Source organism: Saimiri boliviensis, chromosome 14 (assembly GCF_048565385.1).
Source record: "Saimiri boliviensis isolate mSaiBol1 chromosome 14, mSaiBol1.pri, whole genome shotgun sequence".
Lineage (NCBI taxonomy): Eukaryota > Metazoa > Chordata > Mammalia > Primates > Cebidae > Saimiri > Saimiri boliviensis.
In genome coordinates this window covers 53,653,866-53,678,059 of record NC_133462.1, presented here as the reverse complement: position 1 = coordinate 53,678,059, position 24,194 = coordinate 53,653,866, and the positions used below count along the sequence as shown (strand labels likewise).

The 24,194-nt window shown below is 34.7% G+C and overlaps 1 long non-coding RNA gene across 1 annotated transcript in view; it reads left to right on the top strand.

The window, feature by feature from the left end:
- The window catches only part of LOC141581191 (uncharacterized), a 60,047-nt gene that overhangs the window by 25,130 nt on the left and 10,723 nt on the right, over positions 1–24,194 (top strand). The window lies entirely within an intron of this gene.

Sequence of the window (24,194 nt, the reverse complement as noted above, 5' to 3'; positions counted from 1 at the left end):
TCACTTAAGAGGAGCTGATTTGGCTTTGTGATTTCACTTAATTGTAATGAAAATTCTATAAGCTCAGAACTATCATCTGCATATTATAGATGAGTAAACAAATTCACAGAGATTGAGGCTTATGACCAAGTTCCTAGGACTCAGGTTTTAAACCCCAATGTGATGAAGTCTGAAGCTTGTGCTTAGTAAACGTTATTGTGCAACTCCTGTCATAATAATTTGAAGAGTAACAAAAATAATTACATTCTGTGTGTGGTTAGTTCTCTCTTTTTAAATTATTTTATTCTTCTTCCAGCATGTGATATATATTATTCTCCCTATAAGGAAATATAAGAATATATTTATCCTTAAAGAAAATGTTGGAAGTGCTCTCATGGAAAGGTTTCTTTGTGGCTTCTGGTTTTGTTCATTACTCTGGTTTTAATGATCATTCTTATTATTCTTTCACAACATTGCAACACACTGCCAGAGTCATTTTATTGTAAACACTTTGAAACTAAACATGCTTCAACAATAATATTGTGGCTATAACACAAATTCTCACCCACATGGAAATAATTGTGTGTTTTTGCTATAAAATATATGTGGAAAAAAGAAGGGTGAAGTAGAAAATGACTACAAAGTTGAAATAAGCTCATTAAAAGCATAATTTGTTGGTCTTTCATTATCTTCTATTCATTTAATGAATTTATAAGATTTTAACTGTGTTGGTAGTTTCTTTTTTTGAAATTTATTTATTTTACTTTAGGTGCATACTCTATCAGGCATTTCTCCCCATGTTATCCCTCCTCACCTTCCTCTCCCTCCCCACCTCCCATTGTCTCTCCCCTAGCCCTCCCAATTGTCCCCTGTGTGTGATGCTCCTCTCCCTGAGTCCACGTGTTCTCGTTGTTCAACACCCACCTATGAGTGAGAACATACGGTGCTTGGCTTTCTGTTCTTGGGTCAGTTTGCTGAGAACGATGGTTTCCAGATTCATCCAAGTCCTTACAAAGGACATGGACTCATCGTTTTTTATGGCTGTGTAGTATTCCGTGGTGTATATGTACCACATTTTCTTTGTCTAGTCTATCATTCATGGGCATTTGGGTTGGTTCCAGGTCTTTGCTATTGTACACAGGGCTGCAATGAACATACGTGTACATGTGTCTTTATAGTATAAAGATTTATAGTTCTTTGGGTATATACCCAATAGTGGGATTGCTGGGTCAAATGGAATTTCTATTTTTAGATCCTTGAGAAATAGCCACACTGGTAATTTCTTTATGCTTAATTTCTAGGTACTACCGGGGAAACACATCTCAAAGGCAAACACTCTGATGTATCAATCACTAACTGGAGATCATGTGCACCTACAAATAGTTGATGTGCACGTTCTTTAATTCTTTTTGCCGATTTCATGGGATCCCTTTTGCTATGTGCCCAGTCCAGCAAGAAAGCTAGCCCAGTTGACATTTCACCTTCCATCCAAAATCTAAGCAAAAGTTTTGCACGCTATCTTCTTTCTTCTCCTTCTTTTCCCTGGCCTAAGTACTGTAGGATGGTACTATCTGATTTGCACGTGTGTGAGCCATCCTTCTGTCTTTCACTTACATGAAACCTAGTTCATTTCACGTCTGAGTCCTCTTCCAATTCGCCTAACTCTCCCAATTACTTCATGAACATATGAAGAGTCAATCTCTCTTTCCTTTTACAAAGTACTTAGAAAACTTCTTCAGTTCCTAAATATTTCTATGTCATACTGTAATTAAATTTTCATCAGGCTACAAGATAATTTAAGATGCTATTTTACTGATTTTCTATTTAGGTTAAAGACTGCTTTCTAATATTTCTGTGTGCTTTACAAGCATGCACAATTCATGGACGATGCCTTTTTTGGTCTATCTGTAGAGCCAAGACAGGCCAAAGAATAATTTAGAAATATCCTCTGGGAGAAAAACTTTTATGTAGCAAGATGGCTATATTGTAAATATTTAAGTCTTATCTAAAACTCTTTACAACATCCATATTCACATTGTCACACTGTCCTTTAATATAGCTCTTTTGGAGTTTTAAATACAGTAGATTCCTAGGATTAAAGCATTAAAATGGGAGCAACCATTTGTAGGAATCTAGTCTAATCCTCTTATTTTATAGCTAAGGAAGTAAAAGACTCAGACCATAAATGCATTGAAGATTGGATCAAGTGTCAGGCTGTATTCTGATTTCCAATATTGTGTACTTAACTTGGTACAATTACTAGCAATTGATTTCTACTCAGTGAAGTATTGGACTCAGGGTCCCAGACCAGATAAAAAATAAATGATCAAAATAGCTTGAACCATTTTGGCCTAAATAATGCTGTTTTTGAGAAAAACATGGTATCAATGGATTTAATGAGGACTAAGATGCAATATTTGAATGATCTCATGATTACTGATTCACTCAATTTCAGATTTTGAATGTAATTTTAATGGCTTTTTTAAATTATCATATTATTTTGGTCCAGTTGGATCATTAAGGCAATTTTTTCTAGAGTAAATTACATGAAATCACTAAAATGGAATAAACTGAAGTTACAGGGAGGACTAAGCAGGCATGACCCTGAATAAGTAAATATAAATTCTATAATTAATGACTTTGATGGCCTTGTACTTGACTTCTGTAACAACATTTAACAAATCCTTTCGTCAGAATCATTTTTCATGCTGTACTTTAAATGAAGTTCTTTGTCTAGTCTAGAACAAACTGGAGAAGTGCTGGCAAAGAGCTTTGGGTCATATATTTCAAATTCACTAAGCGTCATAATCTTCCTCTTTTCCTTGTAGATAAAATATCTTCAATCAAATATCTTAACTTGGTTCAAATAGTTCATAGTTTGTAGTTTCTGAATCTCCAATGTGGTCTGCTTCTAACCCCACCTTGCAGTTTCTTCTGTGCCTTTCATTAAATCCATGATGAAATTTAAAACACACAAGCAGAATGATGTAGGCTATGTTTGATAAGGAAGTTAATTTGTCGTTTGTATTTTCATACTCTTGCTTTGCATCCCTACATCTAAACAGATAGGTGTTTTATCTTTCACTATATATATTTACTTATCTCTATCTTGATACATTTTGAATGAGTAGCTTGCTTCCACCCACCAATTTTAATTCATCTCTTGTTAAATTCAAATTAATATAGCATGCATGCACATGCATGTGCACACACATTCATACATAAAACACACACACAAAATCTTCTGATCACTGATCACATTCAATACTCTATTCATAAGTAATAATTTTTGTGCTATACATTTTAAAACATACATTCTGGGTCTCAATGTGTGTTCTGGAAAGATGTTTTGAATTTGCTATTGTTCACTGGCTTTATAGACACCAGGTGGAGAACAGGGACATTGGAGTAGTAAAGCTAAAATATGGTGGAAATGAGTAGTTCTTACAGACTGAATAGGGAAAAATATCAGAGGACAAAGAGAATGTTATTCAGATTTTTTAAAAAACAGGTTCTAGAATTTAAAAAAGAAATCAAATATGTTAAAAATAGAAGAAAAGCAAATTGGGGAAAGGCTAAAAAAGAATGAGAAGGAAATGCAAATTTAAAGAAGTATGAGTCTGTTAAGCAAAATGGAAGAATATTAGGAAAAATAAGTTTAGCAGACTGACTATTCTGAAAGCACAAAATAAAATATATGCATCTATCTGTATATTCATATATATAATAAATTAAGGGAAAGAACGAACCACAAGTCTAAAATATGATTGTACTAAGAAATAATAAAGGATCATTATTGCTACTACTTCTCTTACCTTTGGTCATATTAAATATGACCAAAGAATTTTCTACAAATTGAATCTGGTGTTTATCACTCAAATTAACATATAGTGCATTCTTACTTTTACAAAATACTTATATTGCAGTATTGCTCAGTCAATTTCTTGTATAATGTTGATCATTTTAGACATCTTTAAAAGTACAGGACATAAGGAAGGGGGAACAAGATGGCGGATTAGAGGTAGCCAGGAGGTATCGCTCCTATTCAGAGAAACCAAATTATCAAGTAAACCACCATAATTTGGGAATGTCTTCAGAGAGAAAATGCTTAGATTCAATGAAGAGGTGATACTGAAGCTGAGACTGAACAGGGAGGAAGCTGGGAACCCTATGCCGGGTACCTGAATGCTAGGGCTAGCTCCTGGTCCTGAATGGTTCCAGGGAAAGAAGTGAGTGAAGGATGATTCACCCTTGTTATGGACCTCTGGGATCCTAGCTACAGGAGACCCCACACCCTCATAGACTTTTGAGTTGTCTGGGGGAGCTCCCCAGGGAGCAGGCAGAGACAAACCTTCAGACAGCATGGAGCCCGGGAGCTTGTGTTCACTGGGCAGCTCCACCAGAGAAAGCCATAGATGCCCATGCCCCAGGGATCCCCATGTACCTCTAGGAGGACTGCCCTTAGCTGACCTCCGAGCTATGAGAGAGTGGGGCTGGTTTCCCTGTGGGACTAGAGTACATCTATTCCATAAGCCCTCCTGCCCGCTGGCCCCTCATAGGGTCAATGCCTAACTGTTCTGCAGAAATAGGTGCACAGTGCAGCCTCTGCAGTCCTGCCTGAGTGTGTTGTTCCACATGAGTACTTTCCTGGTAACCCAAGAGCACATGAGATCCCTCAGCACAGCCAGAATCCAATCCTGAGCCATAGGACGCCCCCAGGGCTGCAGCACATAGCTTAGGAGAAGGAACCAAGATCTGTGACCTACACTTGAGCAGGAAAGGAGCCCACATCTTAAAAGTACTGCAACAGGTGAGATGAACAGGTTCTTGGGCCAGGGTGGAAGTGGGGTGTGCTTCCTTCTGAAGGGCCATTCCAGAAAGACTGTGGCATATCTCCCTACTGCAGCCTTACCTTAAGGGAGCCCCACAGCCCAGAACACCTAACAAAAGAAATGTGGACATGGTGCCAGTGATTGAAGGCGGCTTCCCCATGGGCCATAAGCAGACCTGGTGAGGGAGTATTCTCCCTCCCCTCAGCCACAGAGCATGTCCACAAACTGAAGGAAGTACAAAAAAGTGATGCAGTTGGGTTTTAGTCTAAGAGTAATGATGAGTCATTACTCTTAAGCACTGCCTACTATATCACAGCCCAAACTACAACATCAAAAATTATTCTGCTAATAATACATATGCTTGTAAAACCAAGCACAAGAATTCACTCACACATAAAAATCCTATGCAGAGCCCTGGTCCTCTCAACGAATCCAGAAATGAAGCCAAGTGACTATACTCAACTGATATAGTTAAATGAACACAAACCCTCCAAAATGAGAATCCGCACAACTCTGCTAAATCATAAGGCCAGCATGTCCCCTTATATCAAAATGAGTACACTAGCTCCCCAACAATGGTTCTTAACCAGTCTGAAATGACTGAAATGACTGACCTAGAATTCAGAATCTGGATGGAAAGGAAACTCAACAAGATGCAGAAGAATACTAAAAACCAATCCAGTGAGCTCAAGGAATCTTATAAAATAATTCTAGAGCAACAGCCATTTTAAGAAAAAAATAAATTTTTTTTTTCTAGAGCTAAAAATTTTTTTTCTAGAGTTTAAATTCTAGAGCTGAAAAATTCACTACAAGAATTTCATAATACAGTGAGACATATTAAGTGGAGAAAAGACTAATCTGAGGAAAAAATATCAGAGCTTGAAGACTGGTTCTTTATATCAATTCAGTCAGACCAAAAAAAAAAAAGAAAGAAAGAAAGAAAAAAAGAACCAAAAGAAAAAGAAGTTTAAAGAAATGAACAAAACTTCCAAGAAATATGAGATTACATAAAGAGACAAAATCTATAACTCCTTTGTACTCATGAGAGAGAATAAGCAACTTGGAAAATATATTTGATGATATAGTCCATGAATATTTAAATTTTAAACCAATAAAAATTAATAAGGAAAATGAAGGACATTACACAAAGATAAAGGGTACAATTCAACAAGATGACTTAACTATTCTAAATATATATGCACCCAACACTGGAGCACCCAGACTCATAAAATAAGTTCTTGTCCTATGAAAAGACTTAAAAGACTTAGACAACCACAGAATAACAGTGGGAGAATTCAATAACCCACTGACAGCATTAGATTATCAAGGTAGAAAACTAACAAAGAAACTATGGATTTAAACATGACACTTGACCAACTGGACATACTAGACATCTACAGACACGTTACCCAACAACCACAGGATATGTATTTTTTCATCTGTACACAGAATATATTCTAAGATCGACCATATGCTTCATCATAAAGCAAGTCTCAATACATTAAAAAAAAATGAAATCACACCGAGCAAACTCTCAGACCACAATGCAATATAAACAGAAATCAATATCAAAATGTCTCAAAACAACACAAATATATAGAAATTAAACAACATGCTCCTGAATAATTTATGGGTGAATGTCAAAATTAAGGCAGACATTTTTAAAATCTGTGAAATTAATGAAAATAGGAACAAAATATACCAAAATCTCTGGAATGCAGTTACTGCAGTGTTAATAGAAGCATTTACAACCCTAAACATCTTCATCAAGAAGTTATAAAGATCTGAAATTAACAATCAAACATTGAACCTAATGGAGCTAGAAAAGATAAAAAAAAAAAAACAAAAAAACCCTAAAGCTACCAGAAGAAAAGAAATAACTACAATTAGAGAAGAACTTAAAAAAAATTGAGATGCAAATGTTCATGCAAAATATCAGTGAAATAAGAGTTAGTTCTTCAAAACAAATAAACAAGATTGATAGACTGGTAGCCATATTAACAGAGAGAAAAAAGGAGGATTCAAATAAGTAAAATCAGAAACAACAAAGACAACATTACAACTGTTCCTAAAGAAATACAAGAGATTCCCTAGACAATGGTATGAACAACTGTATGCACACAAATTAGAAAATCTGGAGGAAATGGGTAAATTCTTAGAAAAGCAGAATCTTCTAAGATTGAATCAGGAAGATATTGAAAATGTGAATAAACCAATAACAAGCTCTAAAAATGAATCAGTAATAAAAACCCAGCAACCAAAAAAAGCCCTGGATCAGATGGAGTCACAGCCGAATTCTACTAGATATATAAAGAACTGGTACTGATTCTACTGAAACTATTCCAAAAAATTGAGGAGGAGGCACTTCTTCCTAATTTATGCTAGGAAGACAGCATTACCCTAACACCAAAATCTGGCAGAGACATGACCACATATATATGTATGTGTGTATATATATCTCCTCATCAAAATATTAGCAAACCAAATCTGGCAGCACATCAAAAAGATAATTCACCACAATTAAGTAAGCTTTATTCCTGTGATGCAAGGTTGGTTCAACAAATGCAAATCAATAAGTGTGATTCACCACATAAACACAGTTAAAAGCAAAAACCACAGATCATCTCAATTGATACAGAAAGTTTTTGATAAAATCCAACATCCTTTCATGATAAAATCTCTTAGGACCCTAGGCATCAAAGTAACACACTTCAAAATAATAAGAGCCACCAGTGACAAACCACAGCCAATAAAAATACTGAATAGGCAAAAGCTAGAACCATTATCCTTGAGAACCGGAACAACACAAGAAGTCCGCTCCCACATCTCCTGTTCAACATAGTACTGGAATTCCTGGCCAGAGCAATCAGGCAAGAGAAAGAAATGAAAAGTATCCAAACAGAAGGGCAAGAAGTGAAAGTATTTTTTTGCTGACAGTATTATTCTATATTTTAAAAACTCTAAAGACTCAATCAGAAGGCTACTAGAACTGATAAATAATTTTAGAAAGTTTCAAGATGCAAAATCAGTGTATAAAAATCAGTAGCATTTCTATACAACAATTATGTATGTACAGGCTGTCAGTCAAATCAAGAACCCAATTCCGTTTATAACAGTCACACAAAAAATGAAATACTCAGAAACACAACTAACCAAGGAGGTGAAATTGTCTACAAGGAGACTGCAAAACACTGCTGAAAGAAAGCAGAGAAAACACAAATAAATGAAAAAACAGTCCGTGCTCATGCACTGGAAAAATCAGTTGTTAAAATGACCATACTGCCCAAAGCAATTTACAGATTCAACACTATTCATATAAAACTACCAATGTCCTTATTCACAGAATTACAGAAAAACATTCTGAAATTCAAAACAAACAAACAAACAAAAAGCCCAAATAGCCAAAGCAATCCTAAGCAAAAAAGAACAAAGCCAGTGGCATCACTACCTGACTTCAAGCTAAACTTACAAGCATACAGTAATCAAAACAGCATGATACGGGTACAAAAATAGACACACACGGAACAGAATAGAAAGCTCATTAATAATAAATAAAGCAGGCCAGACGTGGTGGCTCACGCCTGTAATCCCAACATTTTGGGAGGCCGAGGCAGGTGGATCACAAGGTCAAGAGATCGAGACCATCCTGGCCAACATGGTGAAACCCTGTCTCGGCAAAAAATACAAAAATTAGCTGGACTTGGTGGCCTGTGCCTATAGTTCCAGCTACTCAGCTACTCAGGAGGCTGAGGCAGGAGAATTGCTTGAACCCGGGAGGCGGAGGTTGCAATGAGCCGAGATCACACCACTGCACTCCAGCCTGGGGACAGAGCGAGACTCCATCTCAAAATAATAATAATAATAATAATAATAATAATAATAAACAAATAAAGCTACACACCTACAACCATTACAAAGGCTGACAAAAATAAGCAATGGAGAAAGGACTTTCTGTTCAATAAGTGGTGCTGGAGTAACTGGCTAGCCATATGCACAAGAATGAAACTGTACCTTTATCTTTCACCATATACCAAAATTAATGCACGATGCAATAAAGATTTAAGAATAAGACCTCAAACTATAAGAATCGTAGAATAAAACATCAGCCTTGGCAAATAATTTTTGGCTAAGTCCCCAAAAGCAATTGCAACAAAGACAAAATTGGTAAGTGGAATATAATTAAATGAAAGTTTCTCTACAGCAAAGAAACTATCAACAGAGTAAACAGACAACATACAGAATGAGGGAAAATATCTACAAACGATGCATCCAACAGAGGACTAATATCCAGAAACTATAAGACATTTAAACAAATCAACAAGCAAAAAAATGGATGACCTGATTTTAAAAATGGGAAAAGGTCATGAACAGACCCTTCTCAAAAAAAAAAAAAAAAAAAAAAAAAAAAAAAAAAAAAAAAAAAAAACCACACATACAAGTGGCCAAAAAAATAGGAAAAAATGCTCATCATGATCAGTGAAATACAAATCAAAACAACAGTGAAATAAATACCAACTCACACCAGTCAGAATGGCTATTATTAGAAAGTTAAAAAAAAAAAAAGCAACAGATACTGACAAGACTGTGGAAAAAAGGGAAGGCTTTGACCCAGCAACACCATCTCTGGGTATATACCCAAGAGAAAATAGATCATTAAACCCCAAAGACCATCATCACAGTACTATTCACAACAGTAAAGACCACGGACTCAAACTAGGTGCCCATCCATAGCCGACTGGATTACAAAAATGTACCTACACACGATAGAATAATGAAGAGTAATAAAAAGGAATGAAATCATGTCCTTTGCAGCAACATAGATGGACCTAGAAGCCATAATCCTAAGTGAATTAACACAGAAACAGAAAATCAAATACCCTATGTTCTCACATATTAGTGGGTCCTAAACATTAAGCCCACAGAAACATACACGTGGGAACAACTGACACCACAGACTACTGGGAAAGAAGCGGGGAGGGGGCATGGATTGAAAAGCTACTTATCAGGTGTTATGTTTCTACCTCGGTGCAGTATACACATGTAACAAACCTGCATATGCACCATGTATCTAAAATAAAAGTTGAATTTTAAGAAAAGAGAGAAAAAGAGAGACAAATGCATAGCATTGCAGAACTCTAGATAACCATGTAACAACTATTAGGATTAAACAAAGATCACATTTAAAAAAAATACCCAGAATACTTATCAAAACATCACTGAAGTTTTGTCTTTTAAGTTTTGAAAATGAAGTTAAAGTACCAAATATAAAATATTTTGGCTAATTAGCTGGGTATGGTGGCACATGCCTGTGGTCCCAGCTACACAGGAGGCTGATTGCCTGAGCCAAGGAGTTTGAGGTTACAGTAAACTGTGATTGCATCACTGCAGTTCAGCCTAGACATCAGAATAAGACCCTGTCTCTAAAAAAAAAAAAACAAAAAACAAAAAACATAAAATAAGGCCAGCACTGTTTATGCCTGTGATCCTAGTGTTTTGGGAGGCTGAGGTCAGAGGATCACTTGAGGGCAGGAGTTTGAGAGCAACCTGGGCAACCTAGTAAGACATCATTTTTACAAAATAAAAAAGAAATTAATTAGCCCAATGTGGTGTTATGAACCTGTAGTCCAAGAAGATGATGTGGCAGAAACCCTTGAACCCAGGAGTTTGAGCTACGGTGTGTTATGATCACACTGCTGTACTCCATCCAGTCTGGGCAACCTAGCAAGACCCAATATCAAATCAGATAGATATATATAACACATTTCCTGGGAATATATTCCAAGAAAAGTCCTGGGAATCTACTGGTATCATATATATATATATAGATAGATAGATAGATAGATAGATATATATATATAGATATATATATACATGTATCTACTCAGATCATGTATATGTATATGTATATGTATTTGTATTTGTATATGTATATGTATATATATATATATATATGTCTCCACTTAAATAAGATTATATATGCAAGTTATCTGTTAGTCCTAAAAGATCAATAAATAATTGCCACTATAAATAAAAACACATTTTTATAGTAGCGTAGATATACACATTTGTTTCTTCTAACTCACTTGTCTTACTAACGGCTTTATTTAAAACTGCTTTATGTTTGCAATGTTATATTATTAAAATCCTAAAGCTGTCTCCCTCTTACATTTAGTTAGGGTTTGCATGCTATTCCATGACTGAGATACATTTGGATGGTGCAGACTGTTCATACAATTTTAGCATATTAATTCCACAAAATGTTAACGTTTGTAAAAATTGTATTTTAAATAAAAATGTCATTTCAAATAAGATCCTTTCTATTCCAAACATTGGACTGTATTTGACCATGTTTTCATTTACTTTAAATAATCTTTTAGTTTTTGTTGATATATGGATAAATCTTCATCTACTGGTAGAGGTAGAAAATATGAATTTGCTTTTGAGAGGAGATACACCATGTGATCTGAGATTGTAGTAACTAATTTTGAGTCTATTATATCCCAGAATACACAAATAAATACACCGTAAGTAGATCTCTGTCAAGAAGTCAACAGATGTGATTCTATCAGACTAGGTCCAATATAAACCATAATATTTCTTAGGCATTTTAATTTAAATTGTGGTTATGCTAAGTTACTGCTTTTGGTAATGAGATCACGATATTACTTCAAATTTTCCAGGTTGTTAAGATACAGGGGCAAAAAGAAACACATAATAAGTTTTCTTTAAATAGATTGCCATACTAAACTCAATTTTTATTCGTCGGCCAAAGCGTTTCAAAATTAAATTTTTGGTAACGCAAGATGAGAGCACTGAGCTAGAAAGAATTCTGTACTTAGAAACATATACTATAAGAAACAGTGGCAATGCATGTATATTATTAGAAAATAAAATTGATGGATCATGTGCACGGATGAAGTGAACACTAATGGAAAGTTCTGGGAATCTACTGAGATCATTAGAATATGCCACCATAGAGACAAGCACTGAAATAGTACGTTTGGGCCAAATCATGCCAGCATGTCAAATGATTTTCAGAGGCTAGAGAGAAAGGGTTTGAAAGACATTTTGTTTGTTGCCAAAATATTTAAAGAGGAATTACACAAAGCATGGAATCTAATTTTCCGAATACCAAATTATAGCATGTGGAGTATTTCCTGAATGCTCAATTCAACCCTTGATAATAACATTAGAAAAGTTTACATCATTCCTGGGATAAGATTAGTCCTCACTAGAGAAACATGTGAATGACAGCCTACGCTCTAGTTCATCATTTGACCAACTGCTGATTCACCAACTGTCACTCCAGCCAGTTCACGTGGAGTCTGATGAGTGTGCCTTGAGTTATCACAACAGGAACAGCAAGAACAGGCAACAGCAAAAAAACTGAGCCTTCCACAATGGGATCCATTATGAAAATCGTTTGATCATTTTAGATAATAGGCATTGAAATAATTTGGGTAACATATATTTAGCTATTCATTATTTTTAATGACATTTCAATCAATGTTCAATGAGAAAATAGCATAAAAGAAGATTGAGCTCACCACACTTAAATTATTCAGCTCAGTGTCTGCTGAATAGCCCATCTTTTTCAGTCAGTTTTCCTACAGAGTTGCCCCAGAAAGCCTACTCATGTCTAAAAGGCTCTTGAAGGTTACTTTTAATTTCCACTGTTGATGAAACTACTTTTGGCAATCAAAGCCTTCCTACAGATAAAAAACCCAAAGGCACTCTTGAAGATACAAAAATACTTTATGGCAGTAAGTATAAACACTGCTGTTTAGTATATTTGTGGAAGAATGAGATAATGTGAAAAGTTAGATTGGCCTTTACACACATACGCCTCAGTTAATATTTGCCAAAATTATCCATGCATAAAAATGTATTTTATAGAACTCATTATATTTAAATTATTATTTTGATTGTTTTTCAGATATCAAAAATGCACACACAAATAAATAAATTACATTCAGTTTTCATGGGGTAGTTTTCTGCAATATTTACACCATTAAGTGTATGTGCATATGTACATATGTCAAAGGGAAAATGTGCAAATATGTATGTTTTGGCTAGATTTCTCCAAAGACTTTATAAATATTCTGTACTTACATTGTGCAAAATGCTTACACAAGGAATTAACTTTTTTAAAAAAGATGAAAATTAGGAATTTAATTCCTCCTGTTAAAAAAAATGCAGTAGCACCTTCTTATTTTTGAGCTTGGCTTAGAATGCATTCTCTATCTTTGTCACAAGCTTGGTAATTGTTGCCTCCTAGATATTTAAATGCAATGAAATACTATTTAGACATCTCACCATCTAAAAATAGAAACATCATCAAGAAATTTTAGTCTTGTATGATTCGTAATAAAAACGCTTTGTAATAAACAAATTAAATTTATAACTTAATAATTTTGTCATTTTTAGAGCTTTAAAAATCAATATTTCTTTCAAAGGCAAAATGAGTAAGGTGGACAAGTTGACTATGTTGTTAATATCAGGAAGAAAAACAGCCAGAGAGCTTCAATTTGCCCATTTAAAATTAATCATACTGAGGAGAGAAAGAGAGAAAAAGAGAGAGAGAGAGAGTGAGAGAGAGAGAGAGAGAGAGAGAGAGAGAGAGAGAGAGAGAGAGTGCATGTGTGTATCTAGTGGTTAATCAGAGATGGCAAGATCACATTAGCTACACGTTGGCTGGTTGTGTATCTCTGGTGTCACTCAATCCCAGGAAGTGTCTCACATCATAAGAAAGCATTTACATAGAGAGGGCTGGCTATAGGAAGTCTTTTCTACATTTCTTGTGTCAAGGTGTCCTTTCTACATCAAGGGTCAAGGGGCATGGGGAGCACCTCCCTGTGTTCCTCACACCACTCAATTATTTGTTGAGTGCCTACAGTCTGTAGAATACTGTGCAGGGTACCATAGCCTGCGCTCCATTGTAACCTCTATCGCTTAGTACACTGTCTAGCACATAACATGACTCAAAGGGTATTTGAAAAGTATAAATCAATACTTGATGAAACAAGAAATTAGACTGAAGGAATGGACACATTCTCTGAATTGTGAGTTATCAAATTATGTGTCCTGATTTCTAGATATGGAAAATGATTATTCCAGAACTGACAGTAATAAATGACTTAGACCTCAAGAGAGCCTGAAGAGAGCTGCAAACATCTTTCACAGTCCGTGCCTGCATGCCACAGGGAGAAAGGCTGTGCTTTATGTGGAAGTCTCAATTTCTTATATATCAGAACTTTCTTTTGCTAAGGTAGGGCAGAGACCCAAACTACCCAGATCATGGCAAACGCTGGTTCTTCCTGAATTTCTGTACTAGTTAAGCATCTCGATTTAACACAATAAAGATCTATTTCTTGCTTCTGTCAAAGTCCAGTGAGGTAAATGGGGTAAAAGGCTCTCTGTGCACTGCTATTCAGGGGCCCAGGCTTCTTTCATATGTTTCTCTCCTAAAGCCTCAAAGTTCTCAGTGGAATCCTCTGCACCTGGCTGAGTAAATGAGCAAAGAAAAAGAGTATGAAACACAGCGTGAGCGAGTCTAAAGGTCAGATCTGGAAATGGGGAATATCATTTCTACTCGTACTCCATTGACTCACTTACCTGCAAAGACTCTAAAAAGTGAGTCCTACAGCGTGCCCAGGAAGAAGAGAAACATTCTCCACTGCAATTGACGACGCTACTAGGTAGAACTGTGCTTTACAGTAACTACTAAACCTTCATGCTGTTAAGGAGTTTATTTTGTTAATATTTGCTTGTCACTGCCAAGCTTAGAAAGAAAAAAGAGAGGAAGGAGTTACTAGAAAAAATGTGCAAACTGTCTATTGTCAAATGATAGCTAATTTTTCTCTTTCCCAGCAAAATAAACATCGGTCCTAAGTTTTCAGGAAGGAAGTGGAAATTAGACTTATAGAAATTACTAGAAGGAAACAATTTACATGTTAAAGTGAAGGAAAAATGATTTAATGTATTATATGTAATTAGAAATGTAAGTATAATTAATTATAAATATGAGTATCTGCATGTGAATATATGTGTTTCCTCCCAAAAGCTGAATACTTCTTGGGTTACTTAAGGAATAAAAGCATCATGGGCATTTTCCAGATTAGAAACCAGCAGCTGGAGTGGGCGCACCAACTCCCAGTCAAAAACATTTCTTTCTTCCCTTCCATTCTAGTGCAAACCCTTCCCTAACTTCTAACATTTCTCTCTGTATTCTTTGTTTCTTTTTTTTCCTATGGCAGGAAAACTGTGTCTTCTGGAGCATTCTCACAGGTTAGAGTAACAGCCAGAATTTCTCACCCCTGCCTTCTTTAGGCCCTTGAAATCTCCAAGACAAGCAAAATCAGCAGTGAGGTTTTTTAGCTTATGGCTCAGTGATCTCCTCCTTTCTTTGGTCAGCCCATGGTGACAGTGGGACTTTAAAAAGTACTTAGCCATGAAGATGCAAGGGCTTAAGGATGACACAATGAACTCTGGGGACTTGGAGGTAAGGGTGAGTGGGGGACAAGGGATAAAAGACCACAAATAGGGTGTAGTGTGTACTGCTTGGGTGATGGATGCACCAAAATCTCACAAATCACAACTAAAGAACTTAGGTAACCAGATACCACCTGTACCCCAATAACCTATGGGAAAAAGGTACAGTTTGTGTTGAAAGTTTTCTAGCATCTGGACAGCTGGAAGAGAATTAGGTAGAATGTCATCTGCAAATAAATCAACTCTACATTTGCCTAATATTCATCTGTCTTTATAAAGTTTACCTTGTAAATTGCATAGCTTTACTCTAAAATAGTATAGTTCATGTGCAGAAATTTTGTTTTATGCTTTATTTTAACATGTATTATTTCCCCAGTAGATGTCCAGATATCCCATTTCTTATAATTTGGCCTATAAAAATAATAAGTTTAATATCAAAAATGATTCCAAGCCGGGCGCGGTGGCTCAAGCCTGTAATCCCAGCACTTTGGGAGGCCAAGGCGGGTGGATCACGAGGTCGAGAGTTCAAGACCATCCTGGTCGACATGGTGAAACCCCGTCTCTACTAAAAATACAAAAAATCAGCTGGGCATGGTGGCGCGTGCCTCTAATCCCAGCTACTCAGGAGGCTGAGGCAGGAGAATTGCCTGAACCCAGGAGGCGGAGGTTGTGGTGAGCCGAGATCGCGCCATTGCACTCCAGCCTGGGTAACAAGAGCGAAACTCCGTCTCAAAAAAAAAAAAAAAAAAAAAAAAAAAAAAAGATTCCAATAAATTTTTAAAATTAGTTTGAAATGTATTTAATTTCTTTTTCTTCTTTCAGTTACACCAAATTTTAAGTTTTAACTGAAATATAGTTCAATATAGAAGAAAAGGACTATATTAAGTAGTGTTCATTTGTACAACTGTTTTCCTACAGTTGAAGGTGAGAGACTATGAACACTTGTCACTCCAGTAAAAACCTAGACATCTCTCTTAGATAAATTCTATTGCATTGTTTTATTTTCTTGTCACTCTGAAATTATGTTACTATAAAAATTAATGCATTATATATATACATTAAGCATATTATAAACATTTAAAATAGTAATTTTTTATGAATATAATCAATGAAATGAAAATAGCTTCTATTACATAATCAAATATGAAATAAATGTATAGTTTACTTAATATGAAAAATTGTAAATTGGTTATTAGTTTTCCTACAGAAATCATTTTATCACTTTGTATTTTTAATAGGTTGAATGGCTCATCTATTTATATAATATTAAAAATAATAACTATTAAAGGTTATTAATTTATTATGAATTTTTCACATTCATTTATTAATCAACTATTTATTGATAGGCTATTAGGTTTCCAGTATTATACAGTTATAATTTAGAAAGTGACACATTGATAATTATAAAGTAGTGTACCTGTATATTTGTACTTTATAGTGTTGAGAGAATTTTCTCATCCAGCATTTTATTGGAGTCTCAGGACAACCAAGCGAATTTCAAAAAAAAAAAATGTTGAGCCAAAATCTATGATTCTTTCCTCTAGTATGTCAGGCTGACTCTCTATTGAAAACCCTCAAATGTCGAGAAAATTCCATGGAAAAAGTATCTCAACTACATGATAATATTGTTTAGGCCATACTTTCTTCAACTTTTCTCAGGATGAGAAGTTCTATATGCTTGGAAAAAGATAGGGCTAAATAATGCCATCTTTAGGAGCTGGGTTTCAGTTAATTGCAAAGCCTGTTTTCTGCTGTATTCTTCATGGAGTCATAAAAGTTTCATCTAGTTAAAAAAATGGAAAAAAATGATTTTAGAGTGCATTTATTGCCTCAACATGCATAGCATGCAGGAGTGGAAATAACACTAAGCTTAAAATCAGTCGACTTGGATTTGGACTCTCTTAACTTGCCGGCTATCTTACTGGGCAAGTCACTTAACCAGAGTTTCTCACCTTGGTGGAAATGATTGTTGCTGTTAATAATAATCATGATGATGATATTATGATAGTTTTGTTTATTGAGCACTTCCACTCAGAAGTCATTTGTCTTGATGTTTAAAATAGATACCATTTATTAAAATCTATTGCACAGTAATTTTGAGAGTATATCTATCATATACATATGTAATATATGTTGATCTACATACATTTAATGTCACTAGATCTGAAGGTGTTGTTTAAAAAAGGGCACTGGTTATTAAAGTTGATACAGAGAGGAAAAAGGCCGAGAACAGCTAACACAATATTGAAGGAAAGCAAAGTTGGAGGACTGACACTACCCAACTTCAAGACTTACTATAAAGCCATTATATTCAAGGCAGTGTGATATTGATGAAAAAATAGACAAATAGATCAACAGAACAGAATACAGAGCCTAGAAACAGACTCATGTTTATATAGTGAACTGACCTTCAATAAAGGAGCAAAAGCAACATAACGGAGAAAAAACAATCTTTTCAACAAACGGTACTGCAACAATTGGATATCTACATAGAAATAATTAAAGCTAGACACAGACCTTACAACCTTACACCCTTCATAAAAATTAACTCAAAATGAATCATACACCTAAATGTAAAATTCAAAACTATGAAACCTTTAAAATATAACAGGAGAAAATCTACAAGATGTTGAGTATAGCAATGACTTTACAGATACAATATCAAAAGCATAATCCATGAAAGAAAGGATTGATAAGTTGGACTTCACTTAAATTTTTTTATTCTGCAGAAGACATTGTCAAGAGAACAAGAAAATCTGTTACAGTTTGTGAGAAAATGTTTGCAAAAGTCATATCCAAAAGGAATATTGGTTTTTTTTCCTAATAAAAGATGGCAATCTAAAATATACAAATAAACCTCAAAACACAACAATAAAAAATGAACAACTAGTAAAAAATGGGCAAAAGACCTGAAGAGACACCTCACCAAAGAAAATATACATATGGAACATAAGCATATGAAACGATGCTCAACATCATATATAACCAGTAATTTACAAATAAAAACAACAATGAGATATTATATACATCGAATAGAATTAGAATGGCAAAAATCCTAAACACTGATAACACCAAATATGAAGCAACAGGAAATATCGTTGATTGCTGGCAATGATGCAAAATGGTACAGTCACTTTAGAAGACAGATTGAGAGTTTCTTATAAAACTCAACACGCTCTTACCATATGATCCAGGAATCATGCTCCTTGGGATTTACCTAAATGAGTTGAAAATGTATGTCCACATAAAAACTTGCATATGGATGCCCATAACAGCTTTATTCATAATTGCCAAACTCGGGAAGAAGCAAGATGTCCTTCAGGAGGTCAATGGATAAATATCCTATCATTCAGTGCTAAAAAGAAATGGCATATGAAGCCATCTAAAAAGACACAGAGGAACATTAAATTCATATTACTAAGATAAAGAAGCCAACCTGAAAAGGCTGTATACTATATAATTCCAGCTATGTGACATTCTGAAAAAGGCAAGCTTATGCAAACAATGAAAGCATCAGCAGTTGTCAGAAATTAGGGTAGAGGGAAGGATGGACGTGCGGAGTACAAAGGATTTTTAGGTCAGTGAAACTATTCTGTATAATACTATCACGGTGGATACATACATACTGTCTATATACGTTAAAACCAATAGAATGTACAACACCAACAATGAACCCTACCGTAAACTCTGGACATTGGGTAATAATGATGTGTGAATATAGACTCACTGATGATGACAAGTGTACCACTCTGGTGCAAGATGTTAATAATGGAGATACTGAATACGTGCTGAGGGTATACAGGAACTCTGGATTTTCTGCAAAAGTTTGCTGTACTTCTTAAACTATTTTGAAAAATAAAATCCATTTAAAAATTAAAATCAAAATTTTAAAAAGTTTTGACAAAGTGATTGAAATCATTTGAAAGTGTTTTACGTTTGTTGGTTGATTTTAAATATTTCTCCCACGTCTGTTCAGTGTATACATTCATGTAAGTGTATCATTGCCTTTCCTTTTGGATATGCCACAATCCTCAGATGCATTTCTGACGCTCTTCTTCTCTCATTTGCTTCACGATGCCTGAGGCATATTTAGAGTCGTAGGCTGTGGTTCAAGCTAGGGAAGGTACTAGATTTCATCGGAAAGGACTAACTTTGATTCTTCTTTCCCCATTTCAAGGCCTTGTTTGGTAGTTAAATTATCAATCAGTCTTTTGTAGAATTATAATTCCTGCTAGGCAAAATGGAAGTTATATTAATAGGAGACAAGGTACAGGTGGGACCCTTGAGTTATCTCTGAGCCAACTTACTGTCTGATTTATACATCACTAAAAGATCAAAATGTCAACCCCAAAAGTATTTGTCAATGTTAGTTTTCTTCTCATTATCAACCTTAGAAGAAAGAAATAGCTTTATAACAGATTTAAAAGACACTGAATTTTGGAGAATTTAGAATACTTTTGCTATATGATTTATAGATGGAGTTTTTAAATGTTTCATTAATTTAACACATTTTTATTGAGCCTCTGTTATTTACTAAAACTGGGGATCTGATGAAGCACAAGAGAGATTAGTTTCCTGCTTTTGTGGAACATGTTTTTTTGGTATGAAAGAAAAATAAAAAGCATGGAAACACAAGAGTATACACATAATGACAATATAATAAACACTTGGAAAGAAAAATTACAAATAAGAGAATTCAACTAGATGGTATGATTAGAGAAAGCCTGTCAGAGAAGGTAACATTTGGACTGAGACCTGTAGAATTAAAATGAGCACACCAAATAGAAACTGTCATAGCAGGCATTCTTGGAAAAGAAAATAATAATTATATCCTGGTGCAAAAACAGTTTGCATGAAAAAATAAAATGGGTGAATCGGTGTACCTGAAACAGAATGAGCAAAGGAACAATTCATATGGTGAGGTTAAGGAAATAGGAAGGAGTCATCAAAAGCCTTGCAAACCATAGGAAAACTTGAAATTTAATCTAGAACATTAGGAATTCATTGAAGGATTTTACGTGAAGGAGTGGTGTGATCTGATGCATATCTTAAAATGTTTATACTGTCGGTTGTATTTGAAATCAGAACAATGATAGAATAGTAAGAAACAATTAGTAGACTACCACATTGGTGGAAGGGAGAACTAATCAAGACTTGGACTGGAGAAGTGATGGTGGAAATAGAAAGAATTGAATGTATTTGAAATATCTGTTGGAAATAAAGTGAATACGATATGTTGCAGATTAGATGTAGGCAGTATGGAAAGGAAGGTACCAAAGAAAACACCTAGGTATTTGTCAAGTAGGTAGCTGGATCTAAGTCTGGTTTGGGCACAAAATTGTCCACATGGAGATGTGTGGTTCACAGTAAAGACTGCATTGCCATCCTGGGATGTCTGGAAATTTCATGTGTATATTACTTAGACGTGACAGTGATTTCAGAGGTTCTATTGACATTTGGCTATCAGTAGCTGGGAACGCTAGATGATCAGGAGTGGTGTATGACAGTTTGGAAAAACAAATTATTGTCCCATGTCCTACACAACTTTTCAATGTTCTCCCCAGCTGAATACCTTATAAAGATAAATTGGCAGTAATTAATTGCATGATAATTCTATTTTATTCAACAAGCAGATACATAAGAAGCTCAAGAACTTACGAAAAGATAGTTAAGAAGGAAGCAAATATATTATCTTAAAATAATGAAATAAATTGTATACTCTGTTTATTTGTCTCATACTTGATGTATTATTGTATTTCCAACCATATATTTAGTGTTAAAGAGTTTCAGTGCTGTAATGCAGCTATTAAAAATCAAGAGTTTTAGTGCTGTAATGTAGCCCTGATACAACAGACAAAACCCCTTGCAACAGACTCAGAACCTAATGTTAATTAAAATAGTGCACATGTATTAAGAAATTTCATTAATAAAACTTAAAAAAAGATACATCACTGCCAAGATAAGAAATAACTACGGTGAAAATGACATGGAAAGGTTATATTTGTTTAGGTGCTGCCTGTTGTTTCTCAGTGCTGGTCTCATTCTGCCCCCAGAGGTGTTACACAACTTCTCTACAGCATCTTATATCGCTGCCTCTCTTTCTATCTATACGCGAGTCCCTGCTGCCTATTGAAGTAGAGTCATGCCTTAAGCACTAGGGCCTAAATGTAGGCTTCCATTGGTGGTGGAATTTTAAGAGAGAAAATACGTTTGAGATTTTGAGATACTTTATCACGACTTCATACCATGCAATAACGTAAGAATTATTTTAGTAGTGTACTTAGAAAAAACTTCCTTCACAGAACATCAAATTTTTATTGGTTTCACTTCAACAGTCCAAAATTTACCTTGGCCACTTTTCCTATTCCCATTGTAGTTATTTTCTTACCATATACAAATGAATTGTACATATTACAACATTCTAGACTACATTTTATTCTCCAGACCATTTCTATCTCTCTATACTTTTTTTATATTTGTTTGCTTCTTGCATATAATAACTTTTGATTGTCTCACTTACAAATTCATTATAAATAGGTACAAACATGACCTACAAATGTCTGCTAATAAAGACATTTCTAAAAATTTACATGTTAAATTATTTGTTGTAGATTAATTTCCTTTCTTCTTTGTCTTTGAGTTAGGCTGCTGTATTGACTTTTTTTCTAATCATACCTCTAAGTCATTTACAGTATTTGTGAAATTTATTTGGGGACAGTAAAGAGGGCAGTGTTATAAAATATTTTATATAAAAGAAGGCCATAGATCCAACAGGAATGAAATTCACTGATAAAGTGTTATTTTGGCCAACGTACTAGATGAGATCATCCAGGAAACGGCATAGCCAGAAAAGAGGAGGGGGCCTGGCACTTGGCTCTAAGGTACTCTAACATTTAGATTATAGGGAGAAGAAGAGGAGAGGCAAAAGTGAGGGGCAGAAGTAACTAGGGAGGAAAGAAAAAAATAGAAGATACTGGCATCATGGAAGCCAACAGAGAGACGTATTTCAGAAAAAACAGGATCTGCTTTGTGAAAGGCTGCTGAAACTTTGCAGATAGAAACAGAGTAAATCCTTAGCATTTGGCAAAATGGTAGCTGTTGATGACGTTAAGAGGAGTTTCAGTGGAAAGCTGGGGAGGTGAGATTGCAGTAAGTTGAACAGTTAATTGGAGGTAAAAGCTGAGAATTTTTTTTCTTACAATGAAAATAAGAATTGTACATGGTGAGGATTTCTGAACAGAGGAAGAATCTTTTATGAGAGATATTAGAGGAGATTAACAAGAAAAATCATTAAATTTTAGCAGCAATCAGAGTCTTCTGATTCTTTTGATTACAAATTTAGCTTATAAAAGAGTATATTTGTTATAAACAGTGTAATAACTAAAATATTTACCGTAGCAAAATTTTAAATTCTGGTAAAATGGTTAAGAATATTAAAATAGTTTATGAGAAGCTTGAAGTTGAAATTTAAAACATCCCTGGCACATAGAGGGCACTCAGAATATATTTTTAAATGAAAAAATAGATTATTTGTAAAAGACTGATGTTTTGCTGTTCTTTGGAAAGGGGTGTAAATAAAAACCATAGCTTATGTGAGGTGTTTTCAGGCTTTCTGTTGGGGCTATATTTAACTTTACTGCTTAAAAGAAAGAACACTAAGTACTCTTTTTTTTTTTTCTCCTCAAAGAACCAGTAAGTACTTGATGGGTATTTGATTAGTGATGTATGTAAACATCATAGCTTAAATATTAAAACATTACATAGAAAATCATCTGTCTATTTAAAACTGAAAGTGAGAAAAAGGTCTAATGACATTTGTTTTGAAGCAATTCACTAAAATTTTATGTGAAATATTTTAAGTTTTTGTCATAACAATGTAAAATATACAATTTCAGTAGAATTTTTTGCTCAATGTAATTTTCACTTTAGGCAGAATGACTCAAAATAAAATGATAAAATTATCTTTCCTGGCAAAGAAATTTCTGTTGATCATCATAGTGCAACCTCAGGGAAAATGGTTTTTTAAGATATGTGAGTGCTTATTTTAATAGGTAAAGTCAAGGGAAGCTTGGAAAATGGAGGCTACACTGAAAATTGGTTGAAGGTGGGGGCTCCTCTAAATGCTTTTGTCATATTTTGGAGACAATAATGCAAAAGCTAACACAGTAGTGAGCTATGTTAAATCTACATGAACAGAAAGCCTTCCACTGACCAGTAATTCACAAGTCACCTTCCCCCAATACCAAGTAGTTTATCAGGAAAAATACTTTAGTTAGGTCACACTGAAACACTTGTGCCTGTTTGCAAATTATGTCACTTGTCATGGCCTCCTAATATCCATCTTTGGTTGGGGGATTGGTAGTAGGAGGGCAGCGAGGTGTAGAGGGTGAGAATCAAACTAAATTGAGAACTCTGGTGAAACTGTAGATATTACTTCTTCATGAGGAGATCTTTAATATGTATTACTCTAAAGTCTTTCAGTCAAAAGTATAGAATCTGTACAATTCCTGGAATTCTCCACATGGAAACAACCAATTTATTTCTAAGAGAATTTTGACTTAGACTAGTTTTCATGCAGATTTTGCAGTGTTTTTGTATGTTTAGTCCAACAAACTTGTTAAAGCTATAATTATTTTTATAGAGAAGACTAACTACTCAAACATAGAAAAAAACAAATTACGCTTCTCAAAGCCATTTGAAAAATATAATGAAAAAGTTAAATATTTTATGATACTATAATAATTCTCATCCTACTATATGTAGTCTTACAGTAATAGCTCAATTTTTTCTTTGCTAAAATTGCCACACTTAAAAGCATTCCTTAAAAACACATACCATCTTTTCTAACACTGGCATTTCAATTGTCCATCCCTGGGATCACAGGCATGTTAT